This window comes from Pipistrellus kuhlii, unplaced genomic scaffold (assembly GCF_014108245.1).
Source record: "Pipistrellus kuhlii isolate mPipKuh1 unplaced genomic scaffold, mPipKuh1.p scaffold_m20_p_19, whole genome shotgun sequence".
Lineage (NCBI taxonomy): Eukaryota > Metazoa > Chordata > Mammalia > Chiroptera > Vespertilionidae > Pipistrellus > Pipistrellus kuhlii.
In genome coordinates this window covers 5,756,167-5,774,725 of record NW_023425504.1, presented here as the reverse complement: position 1 = coordinate 5,774,725, position 18,559 = coordinate 5,756,167, and the positions used below count along the sequence as shown (strand labels likewise).

Genomic DNA, 18,559 nt, shown 5'->3' with positions numbered 1-18,559 from the left:
TCTACATAGAGTTAAAATGGGGTTTTGACATTCTTTATAAACAGATTTTAAACTCTTCATTGCCAAGTGTGAAAGAGTCAGGATTTGATGATGCAAACATGACCCTGAAGAACAAGGAGACCAAGAAGACTAAGAAGAAGCTGGGGGAGAAAAGCAAGACTCTCCAAGCAACTACTCTGAAATCACTACTGTACCTACTGAACAGATAAGGAACTCAATCCTCAAGATATCTCCAAAAACTTCAGAAGCTTGTAAATGATCCTTTGTGCAGAGACCATGTTATTTTTCATTGTTATTATACTTTTAATATGTATTAGAACCTGGAGGTATAAAAGTGATTTAAACACAGACCTGTCCTTAAGGAGTACACAGTAGAGTGAGGAGGAGGGTTGCGTGGACAATTAAACTGGCAAATACAACAAAGTATCTATGATAAACAGATGCATATGCTAATACTATTATATTTGGCACCTGGCCCCGTAGTAATGCTTGTAGATGCTATATTATCTAAAATTATGTTTTGGGTTTGTTTGTTTTTTGTTTTTTTGTTTTTTTGTGTGGTTTTTTTTTTTTTTTTTTTTTTTGGAAAAGCATATTTTCATTTGTCCCTCAAAGGTGGGTTTCTTTCGAACAAAAGCAACTGGTTGTCATGAATACATCAAATACAAAAAGGTCTCAAAAAGCCAAGTCAACAAAATAAACTATTCCCTGCAGATGGAAACTAATCAAAAAGGCTTAGATCATCGATAAAATATGATAATCATAAAATATTTATCTTTCACTCCCGAGAAAAGAATCCAGTTATGAAAGCTGGCCTTTCAGGCCATCTGCCAGGGCTAAGTCTGAATCTCCAGCGAATTTTCAGGAGAGTTTAAATAAAAATTTATACCATAGTAGATGTAGACTGAGTAGAGTAAACTTTATTTGGAGAGTTATCTCAGAAGGGCTGATGGTATTATCTCATGTACCCTCTGGGAGGGAACAAATGAATTTGAGGGACAGTAGCCCCTAATTGGGCCCAATTTAAGGGGCTTCTGGGACCAAGATTATTGGGAGGGCTAGAGAAGGAGGGTGAAGGGGAACTAGGTAGGAGGACAGAAGGGGAGGAGGACCCTGAATGCCTGGTGGGATTGGGGTGGGGTGATCCCATGGGCCAAGGAAATGAGGTCCAAGCCTCCTGGGAACCAATTGTCATTTGAAGTATCTAAGCAAGGAGAGAACTCTTTTCTGGACCAGAGGCTGTACCTAGCCAGAACGTTTAGAATTAATGAAGGCATCTGCAGGGCCAGGACCCAGCTGAAGGGTCTGCAGCTTTCCTGAGGGTCAGTGGTTAGGGACAGCAGTCCCTACAGAAAAGTTGGGGCCAAAGTTTGGAGGTGAGCATTCGGAGACCAACTTGTGGCTTTTATGCAAGTTTGTCTCCTTTTCTTCTGAGACAGATTAGGACAAGTGCCCTGTCACCTTTATGGGACCAGCCAAGGGTACTATCACTTTAAACTGCTAGAGTCCTTAGCACCAGTCTAGGGCTCTAAGAGAGACCTTGGTCATGGTGAATGAAGATCCCAACCTGGAGGAGCAGAATGGCACTTCTGAGCAGGAGTATGAGCTCCAGGCACACCCCAGCATGCCTGTCCATCTCAGCCTCTCTGTGTACACCAGAAGTTCAGCTCACCTTAATACCTTGGCCCAACCAGGCAGTTTGGCCCACTCAAGTAGATTAGCCCACTCCGTTAGCTCAGGCCCTAAGGACCTCAGTATGATTAAGGTAAGCAAGCACAGTTGGACAGTGGTCCTATTGTTTAGTTGCTACTCAGTGTGCAATGTATTTCAGTGGATCCAGTATGGCTCCATCAGTAACGTCTTCATGAACTTTTACCAGGTCAGTCCCTTTACCATTTATTGGCTGTCCACGTACTACATGCTAACCTACATCTTTCTACTACTGCTGGTGGCCTGGGTGCTGGAAAAATTTGGCCTTTACACCATTGCCCTCTTCAGCTCCACTCTTAACTGCTTGGGGGCGTGGGTGAAGTTGGGCAGCCTGAAACCACATCTCTTCGCAGTCACTGAACTGAGCCAGGTAATCTGCTCTGTGGCCCAGGTCTTCATCCTGCATCTCTTTCATCTGGATCAGGGCCAAAGAGATTTCAAAGGCCTGCTACATAGCTTTCTTGGGCAATCAGTTTGGAATTACAATTGGTTTCTTGGTACCTCCCATTTGGGTACCCAATATTGAAGACCAGGACAAGTTTGCCTATCACATCAGCATAATAAGAGCATTTTCCACTCTTTTTTTTTTCATCCTTGTCATCAATCATATTCAAGGAGGAGCCTAAATATCCCCTCAGCAGGGTCCAATTCCTGAACTATGCTTTGGAATGCCCTGATGTTTCATATTTAAGTTCCATCGTCCAGCTCTTCAAAACCTCAACTTTGTGTTGCTTGTCATCACCTATGGTCTGGATGCTGGAGCTTTCTTTGTCTTGTCCACACTGCTGAATCGCATGGTGATCTTGCACTACCCGGGAGAAGAATCAAATGCTGGAAGAATTGGCCTGACCATCATCATTGCAGGAATGCTTGGGGAAGTAATCTCAGGCATCTGGCTGGATATGTCCAAAATCTATAAGGATACAATCCTAGTGGTCCATATCATGACTCTGTTGGGCATGGTGGTGTACACAATGACCTTGAATATGGGACAAGTTCATAACTGCTAACACAATGGGCTTCTTTGTGAAAGTTATTTCCAACTGGGATTTGAGTTTTCTCTGAAGCTAACATACCCAGAATCAGAAGGCATATCATCTGGCCTCCTCAATGTATCTGCCCAGGTATTCAGGACCATCTTCACCATCTCCCAGGGCCATATTATCAAACACTATGGAACCATGCCCAGGAACATCTTTCTGTGTGTGTTCCTCACCCTTGGAGCAGCCCTTACTGCATTCATCAAGACAGATCTCAGAAGGCAGAAAGCAAACAAGGAAACTCATGACAATAATCTCCAGAAGGAAGAGGTGGAGGAGGAGGAGGAGGAAAGCAATATCAGCAAAGCACCCACCACTGTATCTGAAGAGCACCTCTAAGAGAAAAAGATGGTTGCAACTCAGGGAACATATCTTCAGTCAACACAACTCTCATTGCCAACACAAAGGTCTTCACAGGATCACAAAGGTGTTCTGCTCTTACAAGTCATACAAATTCATGATAGGAAAAAAATAAGAATAAACATGTAAGAAAATAGAATTATCTAAAAAGTCCTAACTGTACTACCTACATATAACTATGATTAATATATTTTAGTATGTGTTTTCAGATCTCATTCTATGCATATAAACATGGATCTTTAAGCCTAAATGCTATAGAATGTTTTTTACATATTTTATTACAAAATAAATGAGTTTTATTTTTTTTAAAAAGGATGTTAGGTAATCAATGCAAAGAATAAATTGTTTAATATGGTGTTCTCTAGTTTTTATTCTCTTGACAGCAAACAAAACCAGGTTCCGATGGTATTTGTCCCTGTTCAGGGAGATAGGACCATGTCATTAGTGTTTATTAACAACCATCCAAGCAACAAAAAGTTTATCAGCTGTCAATACATGTCACATGTGTTCCATACCAAGAAAAATATTATTTACTTCAATACTAAGAAAAGGGGCAAAAGCCATAAGATATAGGCCAGGGAAGCTAATGTTCTTTTGGATGAGGAGGATTTGGGGAAAAAAAAAAGAATACATGAGAAGGAGGAACAGAAGACAAAACTGTTTCTTAGATGACATTCTCTTTGACAGAACTAAGGCTTTCTCAGTTATTAAGAGCGTAGGCTTTGGAGTCAGGTAGACATGAGTTGGCATCTGAGCTCAGCCACCTATTAGTGGTGTGACCATGGATCAATGACTTCCTTCTGACTACCTATTTCCTCACATGTGGTGAAATAGGAATGGACAAAGACCATAACTTTCTCATGGGGCTGTTGAGAGGCCCAAAGGAAATAATGCATATTAAGTGCTTTTAATACTGCCTGCCACTCAGAGAAGTATAATGGTAATTATTCTTATGGCTGCCATGCAACTCGACCCAAGGAACCTTCAGGTATATAAACTAAAAATAATTTTGAGATAAGGGTCTTCAAGCCCTTCACATCTCAAAGAAGAACACTAAAACCCAATGAAGAAAAGATGCTTTCCAATGACATACATCTATTTTCAATTAATTCAGTAAACATTTATTGAGCATTTGGGAAAAACACTATTCTAGGAGTATGGTGGTGGGCATAAGTAAAAATGTGACTTGTAGGTGAAGATGCTTACAATCTATGCAAGTTATTTAATTCCTTTGTGCCTCAGTTTATACATCTAGAAGTTGGGGCAATCATACCTACCCCATACTGAGAGAATACATGTAAAGTGCTGAAAACACTGCCTGAAACATAGTATCACACACACACACACACACACACACACACACACACACACACACACATATTTTGTATTTATATTTGGAGTAAATTATATGTATACATTCATTTTATTTATTTTTATATATGCATGTAATTGGAAGACTAGATTGGATGAGGCAAAAGTCATCTTCCTATATCTTCATCTGCTTTATTTTTCACTCCTGACAAGCAAAGTTGTGTATATATGGCATACTCCATAGCAGTGTTTCAGTCATTGTTTGTGTGGGTGTTCAAAGACAATTTCAGTGGTTGTGGTGGTGGCCTCCTCCCACTAGACTGCAGCCCTAGCTGTGGTTCCTGAAAGCCAGTGTTGCAGCAGTAACCTCCTGATTCCCCACCTCCCTGGATGTGAAAACAGGAGTGGCTACATTTGGTGTGCTGGTTCAGTGCTGGCATTGTGGGTGTCATTCCTGGAGACCCAGAATACAGGCCCCACTTTTACCTATTCCAATGATTTTCTAAGTACCTAATTAAACAGAACTAAAATACCTGCCTGCTTCCAATAGCAAGAATAGTTTTGACAACTACAGATGAATGTGGACTGCTACGAATGAGTAATAGCTCAAAAGATCGGAGGCAGAATGAGAGAGAGGAAACACATCCCACCTAGTGAGAACAGCCAGAACAAAGGTGTATAGCAAAGGAGTGCAGGACATAGTCCAGTGGCCATGAGAAGGGGCTTCTTGCCAGAGCAGACAATCACAGCTAGTCTGACAAAGGTTTTCTCTGGAGAATGATGCTCCAAAATTAACCCCATGACCGTATTATTAGACACCAGAGAACTGGGAACATTTTTACCATCCCAGAGAGGCAATGCTGGAGGATTCTCAGTACCATTACAACCCACAAGAGTCCTCTTTTATAAAAAGCCTATTTCATAAAAACAGAGAATAGAATGGTGGTTGCCAAAGGCTAAGAAAGGAGGAAAATGGGATGATGTAGATCAAAGGGTACAAAGTTTTAGGGATAAGAACAATAAATTCTAAGGATCTAACATAAACAGGTGATTATCCTATATAATAAAGAGGTAATATGTAAATTGACCATAACACTCTCACACAAGATGGCTACCCCATGTAGTCATAAGAAGGCCATCCACATTGGTCACAAGATGGCCTCCATAAGATGGCCAGCAGGAGAGGGCAGTTAGGGGTGACTGGGCCAGCAGGGAAGGTAAATTGGGGGTGACCAGGCCTCCAGGGGAAGGCAGTTAGGGGTGACCAAACCACCAGGGGAGGGCAGTTGGGGAGACCAGGCCTGCAGGGGAGGGTATTTGGGTGGGACCAGGTCTACAGGGGAGGGCAATTGGGTGGGACTGGGCCAGCAGGGGAGGACAGTTAGTGGCAAACAGGCCAGCAAGGGAGGGAAGATAGGGGTGACTGGGCTGGTAGGGGAGGGCAGTCAAGGGTGACCAAGCCAGCAGAGGAGGGAAGTTTGGGGGCGGCCAGGTCTGCAGGGAAGAGCAGTTGGGGGTGACCAGGCCTACAGTGGAGGACAGTTAGGGGCAAACAGGCTGGCAGGGGAGCAGTTAGGCATCAATCAGACTGGCAGGGAAGTGGCTAGGAGTTGATGAGGCTGGCAGGTAGAAGCAGTTAGGGGTAATCAGGAGGGCAGGCAGGCAAGCAGTTGGGAGCCAGCAGTCCTGTATTGTGATAGGGATGTTCAACTGCCTAAATGGGATCAGGTCTAAATGGATAGTTGGACATCCCTCCAGGGGTCCCAAATTGGAGAGGGTGCAGGTTGGGCTGAGGAACACCCCCACCCCTCTAGTAGTTAAGAATATGATATTATATACCTGAAAGTTGATAAGAGTAGATCTTCAGCATTCTCACCACACAAAATAGTTATCTATGTTAACTATGTGAGGTAATGATGTTTTTAATCATCTTGATCTTGGTAATCTTGGTAATCATTCTATACTGTATATATATATATATATATATATATAAAATCTTATATTGCACATTATAGAGATACAATTATATTTGTTAATTATTCATCAATATTTTTTCAAGTTCTCTTTTAGTATTTGGGAAAGAAATTTGGAGATATATAGTTATGGTGTCATACTCCAAATATGAAAAATGTTTCTAGCAGGCAGGATATGGATAGAAATGAGGCTGCCTAACAATGAACCAGTTTATTGCTTCTAAACATACATTTTTTATTAAAGTATAGCACTATTAACTCTATTTTATTGGATTCCAGTATTTCTGCCAAGACATTTTTGTCTCAGTGCCACAGAAAATTTCCCCAATGAAACTGTTTCAGTTTATGAATGCTATCTATTTCCAGGAAAAAAAAAAAAAACGAAAAAAAAAAAAAAAAACATGAGCTGCCATAAATGGAAAAAGTTTACATAAGAGAAACAAAACAGAGCACCCAAAAAGGAACAGTACATTTAAAATAGAATGCTTCAGTACTGCCAAAAATTAGCATAACAAATAGCTGATACATTTTTGCATTCTAAATTCCTTAGATATGAAGCATTTTTCAATCTCTAGTTTATATCTGACATATTAAAATTTAATCATTAAATTTCTGATGTACAATCCCTCCCCACCTTCTTTTACAGATAATAATACATATGAGCTGTAATGTTTCATTCCATGAGTGTTTAGTAGTAAAAATTATTGTAAATTCTAAGACCAATAAAAACTGGGGTCATATTTGTTTGATACTAAAAAGAAAAACAATCTCTATCATGTTTTAGGGAGACAGAAAATATACAAGATTAAGCATCAAATGGACATGGAATTGAGTCCTGATTCCAATGTTTATTATGTGCATAATCTCAGGCATATGTCTTAATCTCTTTGAGTCTTGATTTCATCATCTGTAAAATGAGGATTATGATAATTCTACCTCACAGGTCTATTATGAGACTAAATAAAATAATATTTGTAAATATCTTAGTATATTGTACAGTATATAGTAAGCTCCTAATTAACATAAACCGCTTAGTTATCTACCATTTTATATAATAACAGCTTTGAGATATAATACATAAACAATAACATCCATCCATTTAAAAGAGGCAAGTTGATTTTTGTAGTAATTCTCAGTATCACCACAGTCTAATTTTAAAATATTCTTGTCAGACCCAAAAGAAGCCTTTAACCCATTAGCAGTCATTATACTGCCGTTTTAATGCCATAAAAGATTGTTAAGACCTTGGGCCCTGGAGTCATTGACAATTGAGTTCAAGTACAAGCACTGGCATTTTCTAGCTGTGTGATCTTCAGAAAGTTGCTCTCAATCTTACTGTGCCTCAGTTTCTTCACTATAAGTGAAAGGTAAAAATAATAATGCAAATCCTATAGGACAACTGTGAAGATCTGCTGAGAAATGAATATATAGCACCTTCCATTGGCTGGCCCATAGTGGGCACCAGATAATTGGCAGTCATCATCTTCACAATCCTCCTTTTCATGCATTCTGCTTATTTTTCTCTTCCCCTACTTCATTCACCCTTTCGTTATCATTCCATAAAATGCATCTCCAGGGTCCATAATAGTGCCTTGCACATACTAGTAGCATGCATAAAACATATAACATGAACTAATTACAATAAGTCCTCCCATATCATCATTGATAGATTCTTAGAAACTGCAACTTTAAGGAAAACAACATATAATGAAATCAACTGTACCATATGCTAATTTACCTAAGTTCCTATAGCATATTTCTAATCACAAAAAACATCAGCAAACTTCTAAATAAAAGCCCAAAACTCCTCTAACATTAAATACTGAAATAAATGTGAGCTGCCCAAACATTTTTTCAATGAATAAAAACTAGTCAGATCTTTATTTTTAAACCTGATTATTCTAGTTCCAGGTATAAGAGTGCCATAGCCTCTCAAGGCGGCTCAAGGAACAAATCAGGACCCACCCTGGACAGAACTCGCTTCCATCATAGAGCTATTCACACAGACCCACACTCACTCAGACTGGGACAATGTATACATGTCACTTCATCTATTGTACATCTTTGGGATGTGTAGGAGGACATCGAAGGACCCAGAGAACATGGGGAGAATGTGCAAAGCCAACAGCTAGTGAATCCAGCTGGAAACATTTTGTTTGTTTGTTTTTTATAAATGTTATATAGAAATTATTTTATTCAAGGAACTGTTGCACTTAATTATGTAGTGGTTGTGTGTACATATGCATAGATGCATGCACACACAAGTGTGTATATATTTTTTCATTTAGACCACATACTATTGCAGAAAAAAATTAACGTGGCTTCTTAAGAAGTAATAAATCATCGTGAAAGAAAAGGAAAATCTAACACCAACTAGAGGCAAGTTTATCCAAGGGCTGTGTCTATGGACACTGCTCCAAATTATAATAATCACTGTCCAATTTCAGCTACAGAGACCTAATATAATTCAGTCACATTCTAGAACTCCAGTCCAAGCCATTATCTTTCTCCTCACCAGCTTTTCTCCCAGCCCACAGATTGTGAAGTCCTGATTAAAAGCCAGACCCCCTGATTCCAAGGTCTATGCTCTATGGCAGTGTTTTTCAACCTTTTTTGGGCAAAGGCACACTTGTTTCATGAAAAAAAATCACGAGGCACACCACCATTAGAAAATGTTAAAAAATTTAACTCTGTGCCTATATTGACTATATATAAAGTAATTCTCTTGAATAGGAATCAAATAAACACAAAGAAAGTATTTTATAATTACTTTATTATGAAATATTAAGTAAACAAAATAGTGAAAAATTATAAAATTCTTGTCTTGTCTGCACCTACAGCACACCAGGCAACATCTCGCGGCACACTAGTGTGCCGCGGAACAGCGGTTGAAAAACGCTGCTCTATGGGATATATCATGCTGCTGCTTTATTAAAATTTATTCTTTCTAGGGAATCAAGAAAAATAAGTATACTTGCCTCCTCATGCATTGTGCAATGGTGGCAGTTACACAGAATTAGGAAAATTCTATTAAAAAATACAACATCTCAAGCCTGGCCAAATGTGTCTCAGTGATTGAGTATTGACCCATGAACCAAGAGGCCCCCAGTTTGATTCCTGGTCAGGCCACATGACCAGGTTGTGATTTGATCTCTAGTAGAGGGCGTGTAGGAGGCATGCAATGGATAATGTTTCTCTCTCAACATTGATGTTTCTATATCTCTATCCCTCTCCCTTACTCTCTAAAATCAATACAAATATATCATATCCTATATAATAAAAGGCTAATATGCAAATCGAACTAAAGGTGGAACAGCCAGTTGCTATGACACACACTGACCACCAGGGGACAAACATTCAATGTAGGAGCTGCCCCCTGGTGGTCCACGCACTCCCACAGGGGGAGCGCTGCTCAGCCAGAAGCCTGAGTTGGGCTTTCAGCAACTGTGGTGGGAGCCTCTCCCACCTCTTCAGTAGTGCTAAGGATGTCCCACTGATGGCTTAGGCTCACTCCCCATGGGCTCCTGGACTGCAAGAGGGTGCAGGCCGAGCTGAGAGATCTCTAGTATTTTATGATATGAGATTATATATATAACTTTTCCATAGCAGATGTTGCTAATTCAAATCAGGCTGGGGTTGGATGTATTTGGTTTATCATTTGAAATTCATGGTTAAATTATAATGACTCACCTCTTGAGTAAGAGTCCATTCACAATTCCTTGTACTTGGTAAGAATCCCTTTCATGTGCTTCATAAGTGGCAGAATGATAGAACAGCAAAAAACACTGGAGTGGGAGTCAGATGGCAGGGCTGCTATCTGCTTGCTTTGGCTAAGTGCCTTTGTTGCTCTGATTCTCCATTCCACTTCCTGAAAACGAGGGAGACTGTACCAGGGATGACTAAGGGCCCTTCAGGGCCTAATATTCCCAGATTCTCTGATGTCTCTAGACAAAGCAAAACTGACTTCAGATTCTCTTAACACTCACTTTACAGCCTCAAATGGTAAATCCAAGTGACTTAATCATGATCTGCTCACAGAAAAGCACAGAACTTAGTTCTCCACCTAAGGCCATAGGGCCCAGATAACTAGAAACTGGCTTACTGAAGAGAATGAGAGAAAATACATGGACACCAAAAGAATACCCTTTGTACAGAATAATTTACCATAGAGAGTCTGTATTGTTTCAACTTGAAGTAAAAACAAAATAAAAAAATAAATAAAACAAAAACAAAAAACTCAAGAAAAAAGAGAGAGAGAGAGAGAGAGAGAGAGAGAGAGAGAGAGAGAGAGAGAGAGAGAGAGAGAGAGGGAGAGAGAGAGAGAGAGAGAGAGAGAACTGGATCTGTTTTCAAAAACATAATTATCCATAATCTAGATGTACAGTGGTATTTTATTAACATTCCAAGGCAGAACAGAAAAAAAAAATCTGGATGTACAAACAGAGAATCAGGGGCAATTGTTCACACTACCAAAGGCCATGAGCTTGGCTCTGACACTGAAATGCTAGGAATGTGACCTCCATCCAGTTCTGTTCAACCACTGGACATTTATTGGGTAAGACTAAATGTCACTTCCTGGGTCAGGGGATAGGGCTATCAAACTCAGTACAGTCAGTCCCTGCCCATAAGGATCTCATTGTTTCATGGGTGAGAGAGAGACTTAAACAAGAAGCTTTCTTGGAGGTACTTACCCAAACTCTCTGATCTTCTGTTGTTTTCTCACATGTTCAGTGGGGGAAATGAAACCTGCCTCACACCACTGATGGTGAGAGGTAAGTAAGGCAATTTTTGGAGAAACTGAACACAATAAAAGCCATAACATTAATGCCCATGATGTTTTATCAATCTTATGTAAATTATGATCTATATAATCTACTTATTTTTATATTATTTCTTCACAATAGAATACCCTACGTGACAACAGGGATCTTTGTTTTGTTCTTAATAAATATCACCAATACCTAGAACAGTGCTTTACTTAAAGTAAATGTTCATTACACTGGAAAGGAAGGAAGGTTGTTTTTTAAAACTTTTGCTATTTTTAGCAAACTCCAGAAAATTTTGCAAGTTGACTAGCATCCATTCTCTTGTTATCCTTACTAACAAAATGCACATTTTATTCAGTGTGGTCATGTGTCCAACTCAAAAACAGCATTCCTAGCCTCCTTTGTAACTGGTATGTAAATGACAGTTGTAGGTGGGGCTTCCAAATTGCTCTTCAAAGGAATTGACTAGGCTGGGGAATACATCTCCTCTAGCTCCTTCTTCCTCCTTCCTGACTGGAAAGCCAGAAAGTTTCTTAGATCAGGAAGTGATCTTAAGGCTCTGGCTGGGTGGCTCAGTTGGTTGGAGTGTCATTCTATACATTAAAATGTTATGGGTTCAATTCCTGGTCAGGATATATACTAGAAGCAACTTTCTCTCTCTCTCTCCTCTCTCTCTCTCTCTCTCTCTCTCTCTCTCTCTCTCTCTCTCTCTCTCTCTCTCTCTCTCTCTCTCTCCCCCTCTCTTCCTCCCTCCGTCTATACCTCCCTTCTCCCCTCCCTCCCTCTCTGTCAAATCAATAAACATATCCTAGGGTAAAGATTTTTTTAAAATGTGACAAGAGTATTTTTTAATATATTTTATTGATTTTTTTCAGAGAGGAAGAGAGAGGGATAGATAGTTAGAAACATCAATGAGAGAGAAACATTGATCAGCCGCCTCCTGCGCACCCCCCACTAAGGATGTGCCCGCAACCAAGGTACATGCCCTTGACCAGAATCAAACCTGGGACCTTTCAGTTCACAAGCTGACGCTCTATCCACTGAGCCAAACCAGTTTCGGTGATGAGTATTTTAAAATTAAGCTGTGGTGATACTTGCCCAAATTCTGTGAATTACTATTTTAAAAAATCAAATTGCACATTTTATTTATTTTTTTAAAATATATTTTATTGTTTTTTTACAGAGACTAAGGGAGAGGAACAAAGAGAGCTAGAAACATGGATGAGAGAGAAACATCGACCAGCTGCCTCCTGCACACCCCCTACCAGGGATGTGCCAGCAACCAATGTACAATACATGCCCTTGACCAGAATCAAACCTGGGACCTTTCAGTCCGCAGACCAATGCACTATCCACTGAGCCAAACCAGTTTTGGCTAATTGCACATTTTAAATAGATTAATGTTATGGTATGTGTATTATATCTCAAAGCTGTTATTAAAAAATTCAGAATACTGCTTGAAATATCAGAAAGCTAGAGGTGCCTGTGTCCTAATGACATTATAACTGCACAGAAACTTCATTTATTTAATATGACCTTTTCTCCTTTATTTCCTTTTCATTCAAACTGGCCTTGCCCAGCACCCTGACTCACCTGCCTCCTTCTCCCTTGTGTGTCTACTCCCTTAATCATTAAGCCTTCAGGACAACGAGGCCCTGGTCAGCATCAAATAATGTTAGAAACAAAACATCAGGTCTGTTGACCACATAAACAGAGCTTCAATCAAAATAAAGATAACATTTAGGCATCAGTTGTATTTCAGTTCCAGACACAGAAAAAGGGAAAACAGATGAAGTGATGCCATGACTAACCTTAGAACCAGATGCACTGATCAGCTACCACCTAAACTAGCATTGACCAATCAGTAGAGATCATGACCCTGACTGTGACCCTAACTCCCTTAGTCACCATAATTAATGATTTTTCCCCCTATACAACCCATTCCCCGGAAGCCATTGGGGAGCTACATCTCTGAATATTACCTCACCTATGACTTCAGTCCTGGGCCACTATCTAAAAATAAACCCTTATTTTCTTTGCTGCAAACTCTTGCTCATGTCTTTTGGGGTTTTGATGCATGCAGGCAAATGGACCCCTTTAGTCCAGTGACAACATCATAGAAGAAATACTACCTCTACTCTGGAAGGATCATTTCCAGATTCCTTTCCTGTGACAGAAATATATTTAAGAGATTGTTTTTGAGAAGTTTCTGTTATTGGAGGTGAATGACTTTCCTGATACATACAAGTTCTCAGTTCAAATAATTTTATTTATTTCAGAGCATTTCTTAATATTTTTAAGTTATATCTTTGTGGTTTTGTTGTTATGGTTTGCCTTCCCCATTAGAATGTCAGCTCTATGGCTATAGAAACTGTGTCTGATTAGCAAACCATCTCCTAGTGTGTGCCTGACACATAGTAGGAGCTTAATAAAAATTCATATAAATTATTAAAGTAGCTTAAATATAGTATGATATATAGTGGGAACACCATGTCATTCCTGTTTTAAAAAATAATGAGTGGTCCTTTAAAATTCAATGAACAAAAATGCACCGATTTCCAGGATCACTTCTGTTAATACAGTTCAATAAAAGTTTATTGGGCCAAAGCCGGTTTGGCTCAGTGGTAGAGCGTCGGTCTGCGGACTGAAGAGTCCCAGGTTCGATTCCGGTCAGGGGCATGTACATTGGTTGCGGGCACATCCCCAGTGAGGGGGGGTGGTGCAGGAAGCAGCTGGTCGATATTTCTCTCTCATCGACGTTTCTAGCTCTCTATCCCTCTCTCCTCCTCTCTGTGAAAATCAATAAAATATATATTTTTAAAAAAGTTTATTGGGCATCAACTAGGTGTTAGCCCCTATGCTGGGGACTAAAGATAATTGTTTCCAAATGTCTAAATCATAGCAGTTTATATAAAACTTCATAATACTGATAGTAAATTAACCAAACTCCTAGACTCTTATAATTTTCATTTAAAAATACAAGTTCCAAAATAGTGGGATGCTCTAAGATTAACATCCTTAATATAGTTTTCTCATTTCTGGTATTTTTCCTCAGAGATCAAGAGAACACAGAAATGAATATTTCTCATTTGTCCCAAAAGACCAGCTTATTTTTGGTAATTAATATATGAGAGACTATAATAATTCTATTGTAGATTTCTCTATTCTAGTAGTTGAAGTCTTCCCATGAATACTGTTTTGGCATTTTTTTTTTAAATCTTGAAACAGAATATGGATATTAATATAAAAATGACAAATGCCCTTTCTCACTTATAAACCTAAAAGCTGATTGTAATGGTCTTTCAGTAGAAGCAGCCCAAAGTAATATAAAAAGTTGTTCTGGAGGTTGAATCTTGTTGCTTCCAGTTAGTACAAAAAAAGATGGGGAGAAGAAAAAAAAGTTCCATTTTGCAGTTTGTCCAGTTAACCAGGAAGAAATAAAATCACACCAGGGGTAGTGTTAATGAGGACAGGAAAGGCCAAATTGAAGAGCATTCAGCAGGAGGGAGAATGGTACAAAGTGACCATGTTCCCATCTCTGCCATGGCAACCACCTGATTACTGATGGTTAGACTTCCCTGGGGACTGCTAATGAGAAAGCAAGCAGACCATTTTGCTTCCCAAGATGAGATATGCTACCAAATTGGGCATTAAAAATATAAGCCACAGTATTCGACGAGGAATAGCTAAGCTAGGACTAATAAAGGGAAGCATATAACAATAAGAATTGCTACCATTAACTTAGAACTTCAAATGTTCCTGGCACTGTGCTAAGAACCTGCTAGGAATAAGTACTTAGGACATAAAAGGAGGAGGGAGTGCCAGAGACCATTTAACGCATTGGTTCTCACTTGGGGTGGTTTTGGAGCCCTGGGAGCATTTGGCAATGCCTGAAGTTGTTTTGATTGTTATACTTTGGGTGGCGTAGGAAGAATGCTACTTGCATCTAGTGGGTAGAGGCTAGGAATGTCTCTTAACATTATCCAATGTATAGCACAGTCCCATACAGCATTATCCAAAAATGTCAATTGTTAAAAAAATTCAGAATAAGCTCTATCCCTTATGGTACAGGGGAGATCAAATTCCAAAAAAGTGGCATGTCCAAGATCAGTCATCTATCTGTCATCTATATATCTTTCTGTATACATCTATTATCCAAAGTTTAAATTTTCATTTGAATAAAGGGTCCTGTTACTTTAAAAAGTGTGAAAATCACTGTTCCATTCTCCAGGTATTATCAGAAACTAAAGCAAGTGCTTCCTTTCTTTCCAAAGAAGTCCATTACTGTTCTGAAAAGCATATAACCCTCTGAGTTAATTCCTCCTACTATCATTTATAGATGAGAAGCATGGCCATAAGCAGAAGGGAAACAACCACCTCCCACCCACCCCCCACATACATTACATCCCGCAGATGTCTGAGGTGGTACCTGCCTGCTGCTCAGGACCCAGAAAATGAGCTTCCTGTCCCGCCTTTCCTCACAATTACTGCCCACTCATTTGCTCAATGAAGCATCCCCTCGCCTGCTCCCTCATGCATCTGATTATCTTCATATCATCTTGGTACAAGGCACTAAGCTGGAGCTGAGAATAGGGGATCAAGGGAATCTAGAGGAAAACAAGGTATACTCTATCCAGGTGCTCTATGGGTCCTCTAGTCCTGTATGGAATGGGGAGGGCATAAAAAATTTTCCGCCAACTAAGCTGGGATAAGACTCTGAAGACTGCACAGTACTGTTAGAGGCCACAGGAGGAAAGGAGTACATATAGCAGCTGGAAGAATCAGAGAAGGCTTCCTGGAGGAGGTAGCAGGTATCTTGCTTTGCCAGAGGCAAGCAGCAGATTGTCCTTTTACAAAAGTATGTATACTGGGAAATGGGTAGAATCCACAAAGGAAAAGACAGACAGAAAAGGAGCTTCAGACCCACTCTAGTTTTAGAGCTTCTGACATGTAGGCAAAACAAGAGAATTTTCTGAAACTCCTATAGCCTCAATTCCTAGCAAAACGAAAACCAAATTCTTACCTGGTATCAAGTGCCCTTTACTCCCTAGCTTAAACCACTTCTCCCAATAGAGGATCCCGCTAAGGAAATCATTGCCACCATGACTCCCTGGAGAGATTCCCACCTCTCAGCCTAAGACAGTATCTAAACTTTTGCTTCTTGGAGTACTCAGGTCCTTGCCTACCTTTCACACTGGCAGCTAGTTCTAAGCCTGAGAATAATGGGAGTTACACCTGGCATCCACTGAAACTATAAGTACGAGTAGTAATTACTAAGCAACATCTTCCTTTACTGAGTAATGACCATGTACCCGTCACTTTAAATCTATTTGTTTACTTAATTCTCCCAAGGATGTGCTGTTAGCATCCCCATTTTGCAGTCAAAAAAAAAGAGAGGCAAGGAGAGGTGACATTGGTTCCTGAAGGTCATGCAGCTAGCAAGTGGCTGAACAGGGATTCGAACCTAGTTCTGATATGCCCCACAGCAGAGCTGCTCTCCACCAAAATATGCATGTCCAGGGCACCTTCCTTGGGCTCACAGTTCTCCAAGATCCCTTGCTCCTCCAAACTATGAAGCACATGGGGTCTGCCACTCTTGTAGTCCACATAACTTTTGGCTACTAACAGAAATTAGCAATAGTAATAATAGCAGACATTTCAACAGTCCTTCCATGTGACAGGAACATATATATGTGTGTGTGTGTGTGTGTGTGTGTGTGTGTGTACATTTATATATGTGTGTGTGCATGTGTGTACATATACATGTATATACGTGTGTGTGTGTTTTGTTGATTTCTGAGAGAAGAAAGAAGAAGGAGAAAAAGAAACATCAATGATGAGAAAGAATCATCTATTGGCTGCCTCCTGCACCCCGCCCCCCTTACTGGGAATCCAGCCTGCAAAACAAGCATGTGCCCTGACCAGGAATCGAACTTTGACCTCCTGGTTCATATGCTCAACCACTGAGCCATACTTGCTGAGCAAGGAACCATTTTAATTGCATGACATAAGTTAGCCCATTTATTCCTGCCATATTATCACTGCCATCCCGAATTTACAGATAAGGCAAGTGAGACACAAAGAAGTTAGGACACTTGCCAAGGCCCAACAACTAATAGATGATCCAGCTAGGATTTGAATTTAGGCAGTCTGGCTCCCTTGCTTTCTTCAAGTCACTATATTACATTGCTTCTTATATCTCTCTCCATTTGTATTGATAATGAAATTGAGGTTCAGAGATGTTAAGTAACTTGCCTGAGGTCACACAGCCAATAAGAAGAGGATATGGGATTGGAACCCAAGAAGTCTACTTCCAGAGTTGATGCTCTTAACTCCTACTGAAAAATGAGCTCTATTGGATCTCCCCAGCTATAGTCTTTATTTTTAAATATATATATATTTTATTGATTTTTTACAGAGAGGAAGAGAGAGGGATAGAGAGTTAGAAACATCAATGAGAGAGAAACATTGACCAGCTGCCTCTTGCACACCCCCTACTGGGGATGTGCCCGCAACCAAGGTACATGCCCTTGACTGGAATTGAACCTGGGACCTTTCAGTCTGCAGATCAATGCTCTATCCACTGAGCCAAACCAGTTTTGGCATAGCCTTTATTACATACCACCAACGAAAACCAGTAAATTCTATAACCCTTCGCCCCCAAAAAAGCACTGCTGATTTTCAAGCATTTCTGGCTTGCTACAGGACTTCAGTATGTGTTCTCCAGGAGGTCTACTTGGACCCTGGCCTCAGCTACTTCAGAACGTGTCCAAAAGGGTGGTTGAACAGCCTGGGCCTCCCAGTCTGCAGACCCTGTGAGCCAACCGGAAAACCTAAGCCCCTGCCTCCAGCACCCCAGACTAGAGTCAGGCCTAAACTGACAACCAGGTTCACTACTGACAAACATATGACTAATGGAGGCAGAGGAGGCAGGGGAAAATGACAAGGTATTACTCATTTTTAAACCACAAGTGTACAATTAAAACCTTACTCACTAATACTTTCAGGTGGCACTTTCCTGACAAGTAAGGATGACTTTTTACAAGCAATAGTGCCATTTTATAGTAGTAAGTAGAATGGGAAGAAGTATATAATCATTGATTGTGGTTTTTATTTTCCCTCAAGGATTTTAATGTTACAATTCTTACATCACTATAATTTATTGAATTTCCTTCTATTTTTCATCCATAGAGCCTGTCACAGAATGGATTACCAATTTCCAACCTCCATGAGAAGACTGAAAAGGACTTTAAATGTTTGGGGTGCTTTTTTGATAGCAATATATCTGCAGTGTTTATAAAATAAGCAATAATGTGGATAAAAGAAAGAGTATATGTCTATATTTTGGAAGATTTGAATTCCAAAAGCGGCTCTATCACTACCTGTGTGACCATAGTAA

At 40.0% G+C, this 18,559-nt stretch overlaps 1 protein-coding gene and 1 pseudogene across 3 annotated transcripts in view; one reads left to right on the top strand and one right to left on the bottom strand.

Moving 5' to 3' along the window:
* FGF13 (fibroblast growth factor 13) overlaps positions 1–18,559 on the bottom strand; it is a 519,688-nt gene that overhangs the window by 402,017 nt on the left and 99,112 nt on the right. The gene's annotated exons all lie outside the window — the stretch shown is intronic.
* Positions 1,547–3,089, top strand: LOC118722007 (annotated as a pseudogene).